This window comes from Leptonychotes weddellii, chromosome 4, assembly GCF_054177405.1.
Source record: "Leptonychotes weddellii isolate Sample4059 chromosome 4, ASM5417740v2, whole genome shotgun sequence".
Taxonomy (NCBI): domain Eukaryota; kingdom Metazoa; phylum Chordata; class Mammalia; order Carnivora; family Phocidae; genus Leptonychotes; species Leptonychotes weddellii.
In genome coordinates this window covers 105,558,061-105,569,662 of record NC_138372.1, presented here as the reverse complement: position 1 = coordinate 105,569,662, position 11,602 = coordinate 105,558,061, and the positions used below count along the sequence as shown (strand labels likewise).

Below are 11,602 nucleotides of genomic sequence, written 5' to 3'. Positions count from 1 at the left end.
TTGTTTCACTAAGCATTATACTTTAGCTCTATCCATGTCATTGCAAGTGGCAAGATTTCATTCTTTTTTATGGCTGAATAATATTCCATTGTATGTATATACCACATCTTCTTTACCCATTCCTCAGTCGATGGACACTTGGGCTGCTTCCACATCTTAGCTATTGTGTATAATGCTGCTATAAACATAGGGGTGCATGTATCCCTTTGAATTGGTGTTCCTGTATTCTTTTACAAAGCTATTTTTAAAGTTCCTTGATCATACATTATTTTGCCATAGTGAAGTGGTCATCAGTACTAAACATTCTATCATAGTCATGAGCCACACCTTTCAGAGGTAATAAAAATATGGTTAGATGACATACCAGTAAGGTGAACATAACTTGTAAATATAGTTAAATTAATTTACTGTATGGTATTTGACTCTCCTTTCAAAGATGTGTGTTGAATTCTGCTTCCATAAAAAATTTAAATTTTACCACATTTAGAAAGTCCTCCCCTCCACAAAATAGAAATATTTTAGGGGGCTGCTGAAAAATCTTCAAGCAAAACTAAAGTGAAATGTGACTTAAAAAGGAAGGAGTTTCAATTGTCAGTTGGGTCATTTGCTTTATTTCAAGGTTCTATTTTTTTTTTAATTTTTTAAAAAAGATTTTATTTATTTATTTATTGGAGAGGGAGAGAATGAGCAATAGGAAGGAGCAGAGGGAGAGGGAGAAGCAGGCTCCCTGCTGAGCAGGGAGCCCTTTGCAGGGCTTGATGCCAGGATCCTGGGATCATGACCTGATCCGAAGGCAGACACTTAACCGACTGAGCCACCCAGACGTCCCTGTTTTTCTAATTTTTTTTTTTTTAAGATTTTATTTATTTATTGGAGAGAGAGAGCACAAGCAGGGGGAGCGGCAGGAGAGGGAGAAGCAAACACCCTGCTGAGCAGGGAACCTGATGCGGGACTCATCCCACGACCCCAGGATCATGACCTGAGCCGAAGGCAGATGCTTAGCAGACATTTAACAGACTGAGCCACCCAGACGCCCCACAGTACAGCCATTTGAAGAGTTCTGCTCATTGGCTTCTGACACAGGTGTCCATCTGTGCACCCACCACCCCAGCCCTCGGGCATCGCATTCCTGTCATTCTGGAAGGTTCCGTCCCAGGTGTGCCTCCCCCATCGGCACCCCTGCCGGGTGACCGCCGATGGTTTTCCTCCACTCAGCGTTAGGTGTTCTCCTTCCTTTCAAATCGTGGTAAAATACAGAAAACAAAATCTCGCATCTTAACCATTTCTGAGCGTTCGGTTCAGGGGCATTGAGTACATTTTCGGTGTCCAGCAGCTGTCGCCACCCTCCCCCTCCAGAACGTTTCCCTCGTCCCACACCGGAACTCGTCCCCAGCAGCTCCCCAGCCCAGCTGCTCCGTCTTTGTGCATCGGATCGCTGCAGGATGTCCTGCGAGTGGATCCTACAGGACTTGTCCTTTTGTGACTGTACTCCTGGCGGATCATAACGTCCTCGGGGTCACCCATGTCCTGGCGCGCCCGGGCTTCATTCCCGGAAGGTTGCAGAACAGCGCGTCGTGTGTCCCTGCCTCCCTGACGCACAGCTGGGTGGCGTCCACGCTCCCGATGCTGTGGGTCATGCTGCTGCGAGCCTGCGCACATGCATTTCTGATGCAGGCCGCGCTCCTGTGTGTCTCCTTGGGCGCGGGGGGAGGTTGCTGCTGGCTCGGGGAGCTCATATACATGGAGCCTCGTGCCCTCTGTTTGGCCGCCTCTGCTCCTCCTGCGGTCCGAGATGTTTGTCCGGGTTGCCATGTGTGCCCGTAGTTTGTTCTGGTTGCTCCTTGATGTTCCTCTGCGGATTCAGCACAGGGGCGGACTGTTCTTTTGCCGACGGACAAAAGGGCTGTTCTGGGAGTGAGGAGTCAGAGATGCTGTGTCTGTTTCTCAGAGCTGATGTGTGCACAGCCCGCCCCTCTGCGCAGCTCAAGGTTCTATTTTCTATATTCTTTCACTGACCACGATGAATAATTCTTACAAGGAGCAAAATTTAAATATATTTTAATGCACTTGATACATAATTCTTATACAGAAAATATAAAGAAGTGATCAATACTACACAAGAATTTACGAGAGCACATTTGAAATAGCCATGTTGATAAAAGGACACAGCTCTTTTTCTACATCAGTGTCCGAAAAAATCATTAAAGGAACACTGTAATATTTTGAGTCCACTTCTATTCGAGTTAATTTTTAATAATATCTGGAATATTTAAGAGCATATGGGTTCCACGAAGAAAGCAAAATCACTGAAGTCTCTAAATGCATCCTCACTCCACAGGAGATGGGCCACATTGACATTTGGGTTATCCTGGTCTCCATCATTTATTAGCTGGGTGTTCCTCTACCACACAGGATAGTACTCTTTCAGCATATTAAAAATTGTATTTGCTTTTAACTGTGGAATTCTAGCGGGGATTCCTCCCTAAATTGTGGAAGCACACACCCTTAAAAGGGATGCCAAATGCTTTGTTCCAAGTTCGACGTGGCCAAAAGTGTCCCAGATGTTCAGAATCAATCATTTGGTTGCATTTACATGGCCAGGAAAATGCATAATTTCTGAACTGTATTCATAAGGAAAATTACTGTAGTTTCAAACATTTAGTCTCTTGTGTGTGGATAATGAGACAATTGTATTAATTTGACCTTTGGATGGCACCCTCATCCTTCAGTTCTTGCCATAGTCCTTGTCATGTAATTTTACATGTCATCAGAAGTGGTCTTGTCTTTGCCTGTCTTCCCAGTTGTTTCTTCTGTGTAATCATTACTTCATCTTATAGAAACTTCCTGAGGGCTGGGGCGATGCCTGAAACGGTCTTTGATGCCTGGCATAATGCCTGAGGAACAGAAATTTTTCTATAATTCTAGAGTTATTGGATTTTCTCTTCCTAGAATCTATATTGGTTTTCACATTTTAACAACTCAGAGCTTAAGATTTCTGTAATAATCAATGTCAACAAAATATTTCAGCTGCCAGGCCAAAGAGTAAGTTGAGACATTTTTTCAGCCTCCTCATGTAGCCATGCCCAGAAGTACCCCTTGAACACTTTGTCACCTGGTTGCATTATTTGCATTCTTACCACTCCAGCTGTTAAATTTTTAACATAAGTCTGGATTCCTTGTTGTCACCAAAAATGCCTTCAAAAAGGCTACACAGTGAAGTAACTAAAAACCACAAGATAAGGAGCAGATTGCCTGTGCAATTAAAGGCAACTTTGGGCACCTGGGTGGCTCAGTTGGTTGAGGGTCTGACTCAATTTCCTCTCAGGTCATGATCTCAGGGTTGTGGGATCCAGCCCTGAGACCAGCTCCGCACTGAGCATGGAGTCTGCTTAAAATTCTCTCTCTCCTTCCCCTTCTGCTCCTCCCCCCACCCTCGTGTGTGCTTGCATGCACGTGCTCTCTCTCTCTAAAAAATAAAATTAAAAAATAAATAAAAGCAACAAAACAAGGCCAGAAAGAGGATTTAATTATCTCACCTACATGTATATTTTTAATTATTTTATTATTTTTTTCATCATGATAAGTGTACCCTTTAATCCCCATCACATATTTCACCCATTCCCCCCACCCACCTCCCCTCTGGTAACCATCAGTTTGTTCTCTATAGTTGAGAGTCTGTTTCTTGGTTTCTCTTTCTTTTTTTTTTCTTTGTTCTTTTGTTTTGTTTCTGAAATTCCACATATGAGTGAAATCATATGGTATTTGTCTTTTTCAGTCTGACTTATTTTACTTAGCGTTATACTCTCTAGCTCTATCCATGTCATTGAAAATGGCAAGATTTTTTAATAATATTTATAAATATTTGTGATATTTTATATTACATATATATAAGATATCACATCTTCTTCATCCATTCATCAATTGATGGACACTTGGGCTGCTTCCATAGTTTGGCTATTGTAAATAATGCTGCAATAAACATAGGGGTGCATGTATCTCTTTGAATTCCTGTTTTTGTATTTTGGGGGTAAATGCCTAGTACTGCGGTTACTGGATCATAGGGTAGTTCTATTTTTAATTTTTTGAGGAATTCCATACTGTTCTCCAGAATGGTTGTAGCAGTTTGCATTCCCACCAACCGTGCATGAGAGCTCCTATTTCTTCACATCCTAACACTTGTTTCTTGTGTTTTGGATTTTAGCCATTCTGATAGGTGTGAAGTGGTATCTCATTGTGGTTTTGATATGCATTTCCCTGATGATAAGTGATGTTGAACATCTTTCTATGTGTCTGTTGGCCATCTGGAAGTCTTCTTTGGAGAAATGTCTGTTCATGTCTTCTGCCCATTTTTAAACTGGACTGTTTGTTTTTTGGATTTGAGTTGTATAAGTTCTTTATATATTTTGGATACTAACCCTTTATTGGATAAGTTATTTGCAAATATCTTCTTCCATTCAGTAGGTTGCCTTTTAGTTTTGTTGGTTGTTTCTTTTGCTGTGTGGAAACTTTTTATTTTGATGTGGTCCCAATAGTTTACTTTTGCTTTCATTTCCCTTGCCTCAGGAGACATATCTAGAAAAATGTTGCTGTGGCCAATGTCAGAGCCATTACTGCCTGTGCTGTCTTCTAGGATTTTTATGGTTTCAGGTCTCACATTTAAGTTTTTAATCCATTTTGAGTTTATTTTTGTGTATGGTGAAAGAAAATGGGCCAGTTTCATTCTTTTGCATGTAACTGTCCAGTTTTCCCAACACCATTTGTTGAAGAGATTTTTTTTTCCCTTTGTATTCTCATTTTTCCTTTGTGGAAGATTAATTGACAATATAATCGTGGGTTTATTTCTGGGTTTTCTATTCTCTTCTATTAGTCTATGTCTATTTTTATGCCAGTGTCATATTGTTTTAATATGTATTTTTATATTTGTATTATACCACTTTGTATTATAACTTGAAGACTGGAATTATAATGCCTCCAGTTGTTTTTGTTTTTCAAAATTGCTTTGGCTATTTAGGGTCTTTTATGATTCCATATAAATTTTAGGATTTTTCTAGTTCTGTGAAAAATGCTGGTGGTATTTCGATAGGGATTGCATTAAATGTGTAGATTGCTTTGGGTAGTATAGCTGTTTTAACAATATTTGTTCTTCCAATCCATGAACATGGAATGTCTTTCCATTTCATTGCATTGTCTTGTATTTCTTTCAAGAGGCGTTTTATACTTTTTAGAATACAGGTCTTTAACCTCTTTGGTTAAGTTTATTCCTAGATATGTTATTGTTTTTGGTGTAATTGTAAATGGGATTGTTTTCTTACTTTCACTTTCTGCTGCTTTATTATTAATGTATAGGAATGCAATGGATTTCTGTACAATGACTGAGACTTTACTGAATTCATTTATCAATTCTAGGAGTTTTTTGGTGAAGTCTTTAGGATTTTATATACGTAGTATCATGTCATCTGCAAATAGTGAGAATTTTACTTTTTCCTTATCAATTTGAGTGCCTTTTATTTCTTTATGTTGTATAATAGCTATGGCTAGGACTTCCAGTACTATGTTGAATAAAAGTGGTGAGAGTTCCAAGACTGAAACAATCCTGTTTATAGGAGGCCTTCAATTTTCCACTCTTCTTTCCCGTGTTCGGTACAAATATGGTATCAAGAGTCAGCTTCAACCCTTCAGCCAACTTATTCTCCAAAGAGATTTCTGTTCCAAGAGTATTTGTGTTTCATTTCTGGATGAAGGTAAGTCCATAGTTACAGACCTTATATTTGGTCTCTATGTTTCCTGACGCTTTCCCTGTATCAGTGTAAGCATGACCAGAAGTAGAAAATTCCACTCCACTACAACATTTGGTTCTCAGATCTATTTTGACCATGCTGAATCCATATCCTTTATTGAAGACATCCTTGGTGGCCTTTCTTGGTCACAGTAAGTCGGTGTGTTACACATATCTCCGACCAGAGGGCCTGTCTCTGCTCCATCAGGGCGACGCTGAAGGTTGATACAGACTTTTCTGGACCAACCATCTATGGCTGGGCTGTGTTAGCCTTTGAAGGTTGGCTTACTGGCTATCAGGTGAGTTTTGACATAGCCAAATCCAAACTGTCACAGAATAATTTCGCCCTGGGTTACAAGGCTGCAGACTTCCAGCTGCACACTCATGTGACTGACGGCACTGAATTTGGAGGGTCTATCTATCAGAAGGTTAATGAGAAGACTGAAACATCAATAAACCTTGCCTGGACAGCCGGCAGTAACAAAACCCATTTTGGCATTGCTGCTAAACACAAGCTGGACTGTGGAACTTCTCTATCTGCTCACGTAAATAATGCCAGCCTGATTGGACTGGGTTTGTACTCAGACTCTTCGACCAGGCGTCAGACTGACCCTATCAGCTTTAATTGAAGGAAAGAACTTCAATGCAAGGTTGGGTTGGAATTTGAACTAGAAGCTTAATGTGGTTTTAAGTAAAGCATCTCATTTGTCCCTGGAGGTGAAGAGAACGCACTATGTTTTGGTCTTAAAATTCTTCTGTCAGTCCCGGGGAGGTTTTCTGGGGACCTTCTATCACTATTGCCCTAGACCTTACCCCACTGCTCTCCTGCCCTGAGTCCCTGACTCCTGCATCCTGCCACTCAGGCTCTCATTCTGGAAGAGTATATCCCCTCGTAGCCTCCTGAGTAAAAGAGCATGAATGGTAAAATGTTTAAGACTTGGCATTTTTCAAGATTTTTTTTCTAGATGATACAAGAAGATGAAATTAGGGAAGATAGCCTGTTGGAAAGGCAACCGTGACCAAAGAACTGGTGCTGAGATGTGAAGGAGGAATATTGTATCAGTTATAGTTTGCTCTAGAGTTATTCTTATTTTTTCCTAGTACAGCTAGTTTTTTTAAAAAATAAAATCATGTATGCATTCATTTAAAGCTTTGCATTCTACAAAAGCATGTGCTAAAAAAAGGGCATATGGGATAAATAGGGTTAGGGGCAGACCATACTGTCTAACTTCATAAAAGGAGCACTAACAAAAACTATAAATATGTATTATTTTTTAATTTTTTTTAAAGATGTTATTTATTTATTTGATAGAGATACAGCGAGAGAAGGAACACAAGCAGAGGGAGTGGGAGAGAGAGAAGCAGGCTTCCTGCTGAGCAGAGAGCCTGATGCGGGGCATGATCCAGGACCCTGGGATCATGACTTGAGCTGAAGGCAGATGCTTAATGACTGAGCCACACAGGCACCCCTAAATATGTATTTTTTAAAAAATATTTTATTCATCTATTTATTTATTTATTTATTTATTTATTTATTTATTTATTTATTTTTTATTCATCTATTTAGAGAAAGAGAGAGAGCCTGTGCGTGTGAGCATGGGGAGGGGCAGAGGAAGAGGGAGAGAGAGAATCTCAAGCAGGCTCCGTACTGAGGACAGAGCCCTGTGTGGGGCTCGATCTCGCAACCCTGAGACCATGACCTGAGCAGAAACCGAGAGTCAGATGCTTAACCAACTGAGCCACCCAGGTGCCCCTATTTTTCTTTTTTTAATGGCTCAGTTGGTCTCCACTAGCAGCTTGCCCTGTGTAGCATTTGAATTTAGGGACTTACATTTTCTTCCTTGAAATACAGGGCTTTTTGCTTCCAAGAGGCCAGGTTTATCAAAATTAAAAATCTGATTCAGGAGGATTCATCATTTTTTTTAAATACAGAAGGGGTCACCTGGGTAGCTCAGTTGGTTAAGCATCTGCCTTTGGCTCAGGTCATGATTTTGGTGTCCTGGGATCAAGCCCCACTGTCCCTCTGCCTCTACCCCCCACTCGCGCTCTCTCTCTCTCTTGCTTTCTCTCCCTCTCAAATAAATAGTCTTTAAAAAAAGATTTAAAGGCTCCTGGGTGCTCAGTCGTTAAGCATCTGCCTTCAGTTCAGATCATGATCTCAGGGTCCGGGGATTGAGCCCCGCATCGGTCTCCCTGCTCCGCGGGAAGCCTGCTTCTCCCTCTCCCACTCCCCCTGCTTGTGTTCCCTCTCTTGCTGTGTCTCTCTCTGTCAAATAAATAAATAAAATCTTAAAAAAATAATAAAAAATATAACTAAAAAAAGATTTAAAACACAGAAGGAAATATTGTTGCAACTTCCTTATCCGTCTTCACAGCTTCAACAAATAGCTTAATGTAGGGAAATGTGTAGCATATAGTTTTTGTTAGTGCTCCTTTTATGAAGTTAGACAGTATGGTCTGCCCCTAACCCTATTTATCCCATATGCCCTTTTTTTAGCACATGCTTTTGTAGAATGCAAAGCTTTAAATGAATGCATACATGATTTTATTTTTTAAAATAAAAAATTTTAACCCAGCCCTTGCTTTCACTAAAGGCAGGTACCTCTGTAGGATTTCTTAAAGCATTCATATATTGTCGCTAAAGCTTGCTCTTTAATTGTGGAGGAAGTTTGCTCTGGATTTCTTGGAAATCACATGCTGGGAAAAATTGTTTACGAACCAAAGTGACTTCAGCATTATTACACTGATATCATTTCCCTACTTACCAATTGTCTGTGAGCTCATTTGTGTCGCCAAAACACACATGATAGCAGAATGGATCGGACGTTTTGTTCTTTGAAAGACTTGAGGGAATACACCACCCCTAGAATCTTAACGCTGTTTTGTTTTGTTTTGTCTCTTTCCTGTTCCTCAATTTTCTCTCCATGTTTCTTTTCTTCTGTTCTCTACAAACAAGGAAAAATATGCTTGCTTTAGTTGGGATTATGTTCGGCTGCATACAGAAATCTAAAATAAAGTGGCTTAAACCATATGGACATTAATTTTTCTCACAGAAAAATAATCCAGAGGAAAATGATGCAAAATTCCTGCTCTGCCCTAGCCACCACATTTACATTCCAAACACAGGGAAGAGGAAGAGCCGATGAGCTAAAGGGCACAGCCCCCTCCTTTGGTGGAGCCTTCTTCGAAGCCTCAGAGTGTACTTACATTCTATCTCACTGGCCACATCTAATTGCAAAACAGTCTAAGAAATATCATCTTACAGCCAAGCATACTTCCCAGGGTTCTGTTATTAAAGAAGAAGGGAGAAGGGTTATTGTAAGGCAATCAGCATTCTTTGCCCCAGCATTACTTCAAAATAATTCATATGTATTGAGCATTTTCAATATGCTAGACACCGTGTCACTTGATTTCTACCATTAAACATACATGACAGTATGATGGGCAGAATTAGTCATAAGGATTCATGGTAAGTCAGAGAACAAGGATCCAAGCCCAATCACGGGAGGGTACCTTACCAAAGAGTACACCACCCAAACGTACATTTGTTTAACTGTTCTTTTTGCAATTGCCACTCGCTTCACGGTCAGCCCAGGACAGAAAAATCACTTTGAAGCAGATTTTTCTGATGTGGGGAGGAGCAAGAAGAGGTTAAGGAATTCGGAGATTTTTTGGAGGAAAGGAAGCTGTATTCTTTTTTTTTTTTTTAAGATTTATTTATTTATTTTTGGGGGGACGCCTGGGTGGCTCAGTCAATTAAGCGTCTGCCTTCGGCTCAGGTCATGATCCCGAGGTCCTGGGATCGAGTCACGCATTGGGCTCCTTGCTCAGAGAGGAGCTGCTTTTCCCTCTCCCTGACATTCCCCCTGCTTGTGCCCCTCCCCCGACACATAAATAAATAAAATCTTTTTTAAAAAAAGATTTATTATTTTTGAGAGAGAGAGCGAGCTTGAGCGGAAGAGGGGCAGAGGAAGAGGGAGGGAAATCCTGCTCCTGATTACAGAGCCCTACACCGGGCTGGATCCCAGGACCTGAGCCGAAATCAAGAGTCGGATGTTTAACCAACGGAGCCACCCAAGCGCCCCAAGGAAGCTCTATTCTAATTCTTATTCTCTAAGGTTTGAAGTTACAGGCATCCTCCAGAATCAACCAAGCTAGGATTGGAGAACGGGGCCCCTGAAATAGAGTTACTGTAAGGGTGAGGGTGAGCCAGCTCTGACCCTGAAACAGAGACAGAAGTGAAGGGATGACACATCTGGGTCTTGGGAGGCTGGGGCCAGGGACTGGACCTGACCCAGCGTCCAGAGGTCACCTGGTGCCTCCGAAGCACCTACGCCTCTGTCAGAGCAGGTTGCTTCTAGATGTAAGTGTTGGGGTGCAGAACTGTCAGGACATAATCTGGAGATTTCCTTCCCCTGTGGACTCACAGCCAGGAGTTCCTGGGGAAGCGGCCAGAGCAGAGAACCTAGCCAAGAGGACCATGCCTTCCATGCAGCTCTCAGGAGGGTTCACTGGGGCAGAGGGCCTTTCTTTTGCTTGCTTCTTCCTCCCCGCATCCCTGGACAAGACCTTTCAGCAGTCCCAGTGACATTCCTGGGCTGTTTTGCCGTTATAGTAGCCAACACAGCCTGATAGCATAGTTCCCCTGAAGGGCAAACCTCCGGGAATTCCCATTTGTGAGGTAATTGGCACCTGTCCATTCTCTTGACTCCAGGGCAGGGAAGAAGAAACAGGTTTCCCTGAAGAGCTGTTTGGCTGGGACCACCCTACATTGAAGAAAGCATGGGGAATAGGGAGTCCACGCCCCCCAAATTGCTATTGCTGGGGAAAGATAACACTTACATTAGTTTCCATTTGCAGCTATAACAAAGTATAACAAACTTGGTGCCTAAAGACAGCACAAATATCTTACCTTACACTTCTGGAGGTCAGAAGTCAGAAATGGGTTTTATGGGCTCAACTCAAGGTGCTGGCAGAATTGTGTCCCTTCTGGAGGCTCTCATGGAGAATTCATTTCTTTGCTTTTCTAGAATCTGCCTGCATTCCTTGGCTTACGTCAAGTTCATGTCTCCAAACTTAGCTTCTGTGACACATCTACTTTTCTGACTGTAACCCTTTCCCCTCTCTCATGATAACATTGAGCCCCCCCTTGTTAATACTGTACAGAATATTCTTCCCAACTTCATGTGATCCTTAATCACAACTGCAAAGTCCCTTTTGCCATGTAAGGGAACACTTCCGCGAGTTCTGGGCATGAGTACAAGGACATCCTGAGAAGGTCATCATTCTGTCTACTATACCACCCTACTATACCAGGTATGGCCACTAAGAAAACAAGAGACTTCTTAGCTTCTCTGCTTTGGACACAGCTCACCAGAGCCGGATGTGGATGTGACTCATGCAGGCCACGCTGCTCCTGTGAGCACAGCGAGGCAGGTCCTAGTTACACGGACTCTCACTCTGGGACACTCAGAAACACCTAAGCAATGGGTCAAGGTGCTGCGGTGGCTTCTTCCCTCACCAGAAAATAGTACTGAAGGAAATTGTAGCCCAAAAGACCTGCAGAAGAGCTTTGGTTTGAAGGCACGAATATCTCACAGCAACTCCAAGCTCAAATAAGTAAATACAAGAAGCAGGAAAATCGTTGGAATAGTTGGCAGAATTATCCATGGGTAGCTGGATACAGAGCAGGATCACTTACCCTTCTCTCTCTCCTTCTTCCCATGGGGATAAAGGGCAGTTGTGGTCGCCTCACAGGTAGAATACTGAGTGTGGAAACTGGAGCAGATAAGCCAGACATTGCTTCAGGTAAGTGATCCCAGGAAA

The 11,602-nt window shown here is 42.0% G+C and overlaps 1 long non-coding RNA gene across 1 annotated transcript; it reads right to left on the bottom strand.

Moving 5' to 3' along the window:
- Positions 1–933: 933 nt before the first annotated feature.
- LOC145720903 (uncharacterized) lies at positions 934–11,019 on the bottom strand. Its single transcript, XR_014144179.1, has 4 exons — positions 10,689–11,019; positions 8,984–9,062; positions 8,542–8,721; positions 934–2,894 (listed from the first exon to the last, which is right to left on the bottom strand). It is a non-coding gene; the product is annotated as an uncharacterized LOC145720903 (long non-coding RNA).
- Positions 11,020–11,602: the final 583 nt, after the last annotated feature.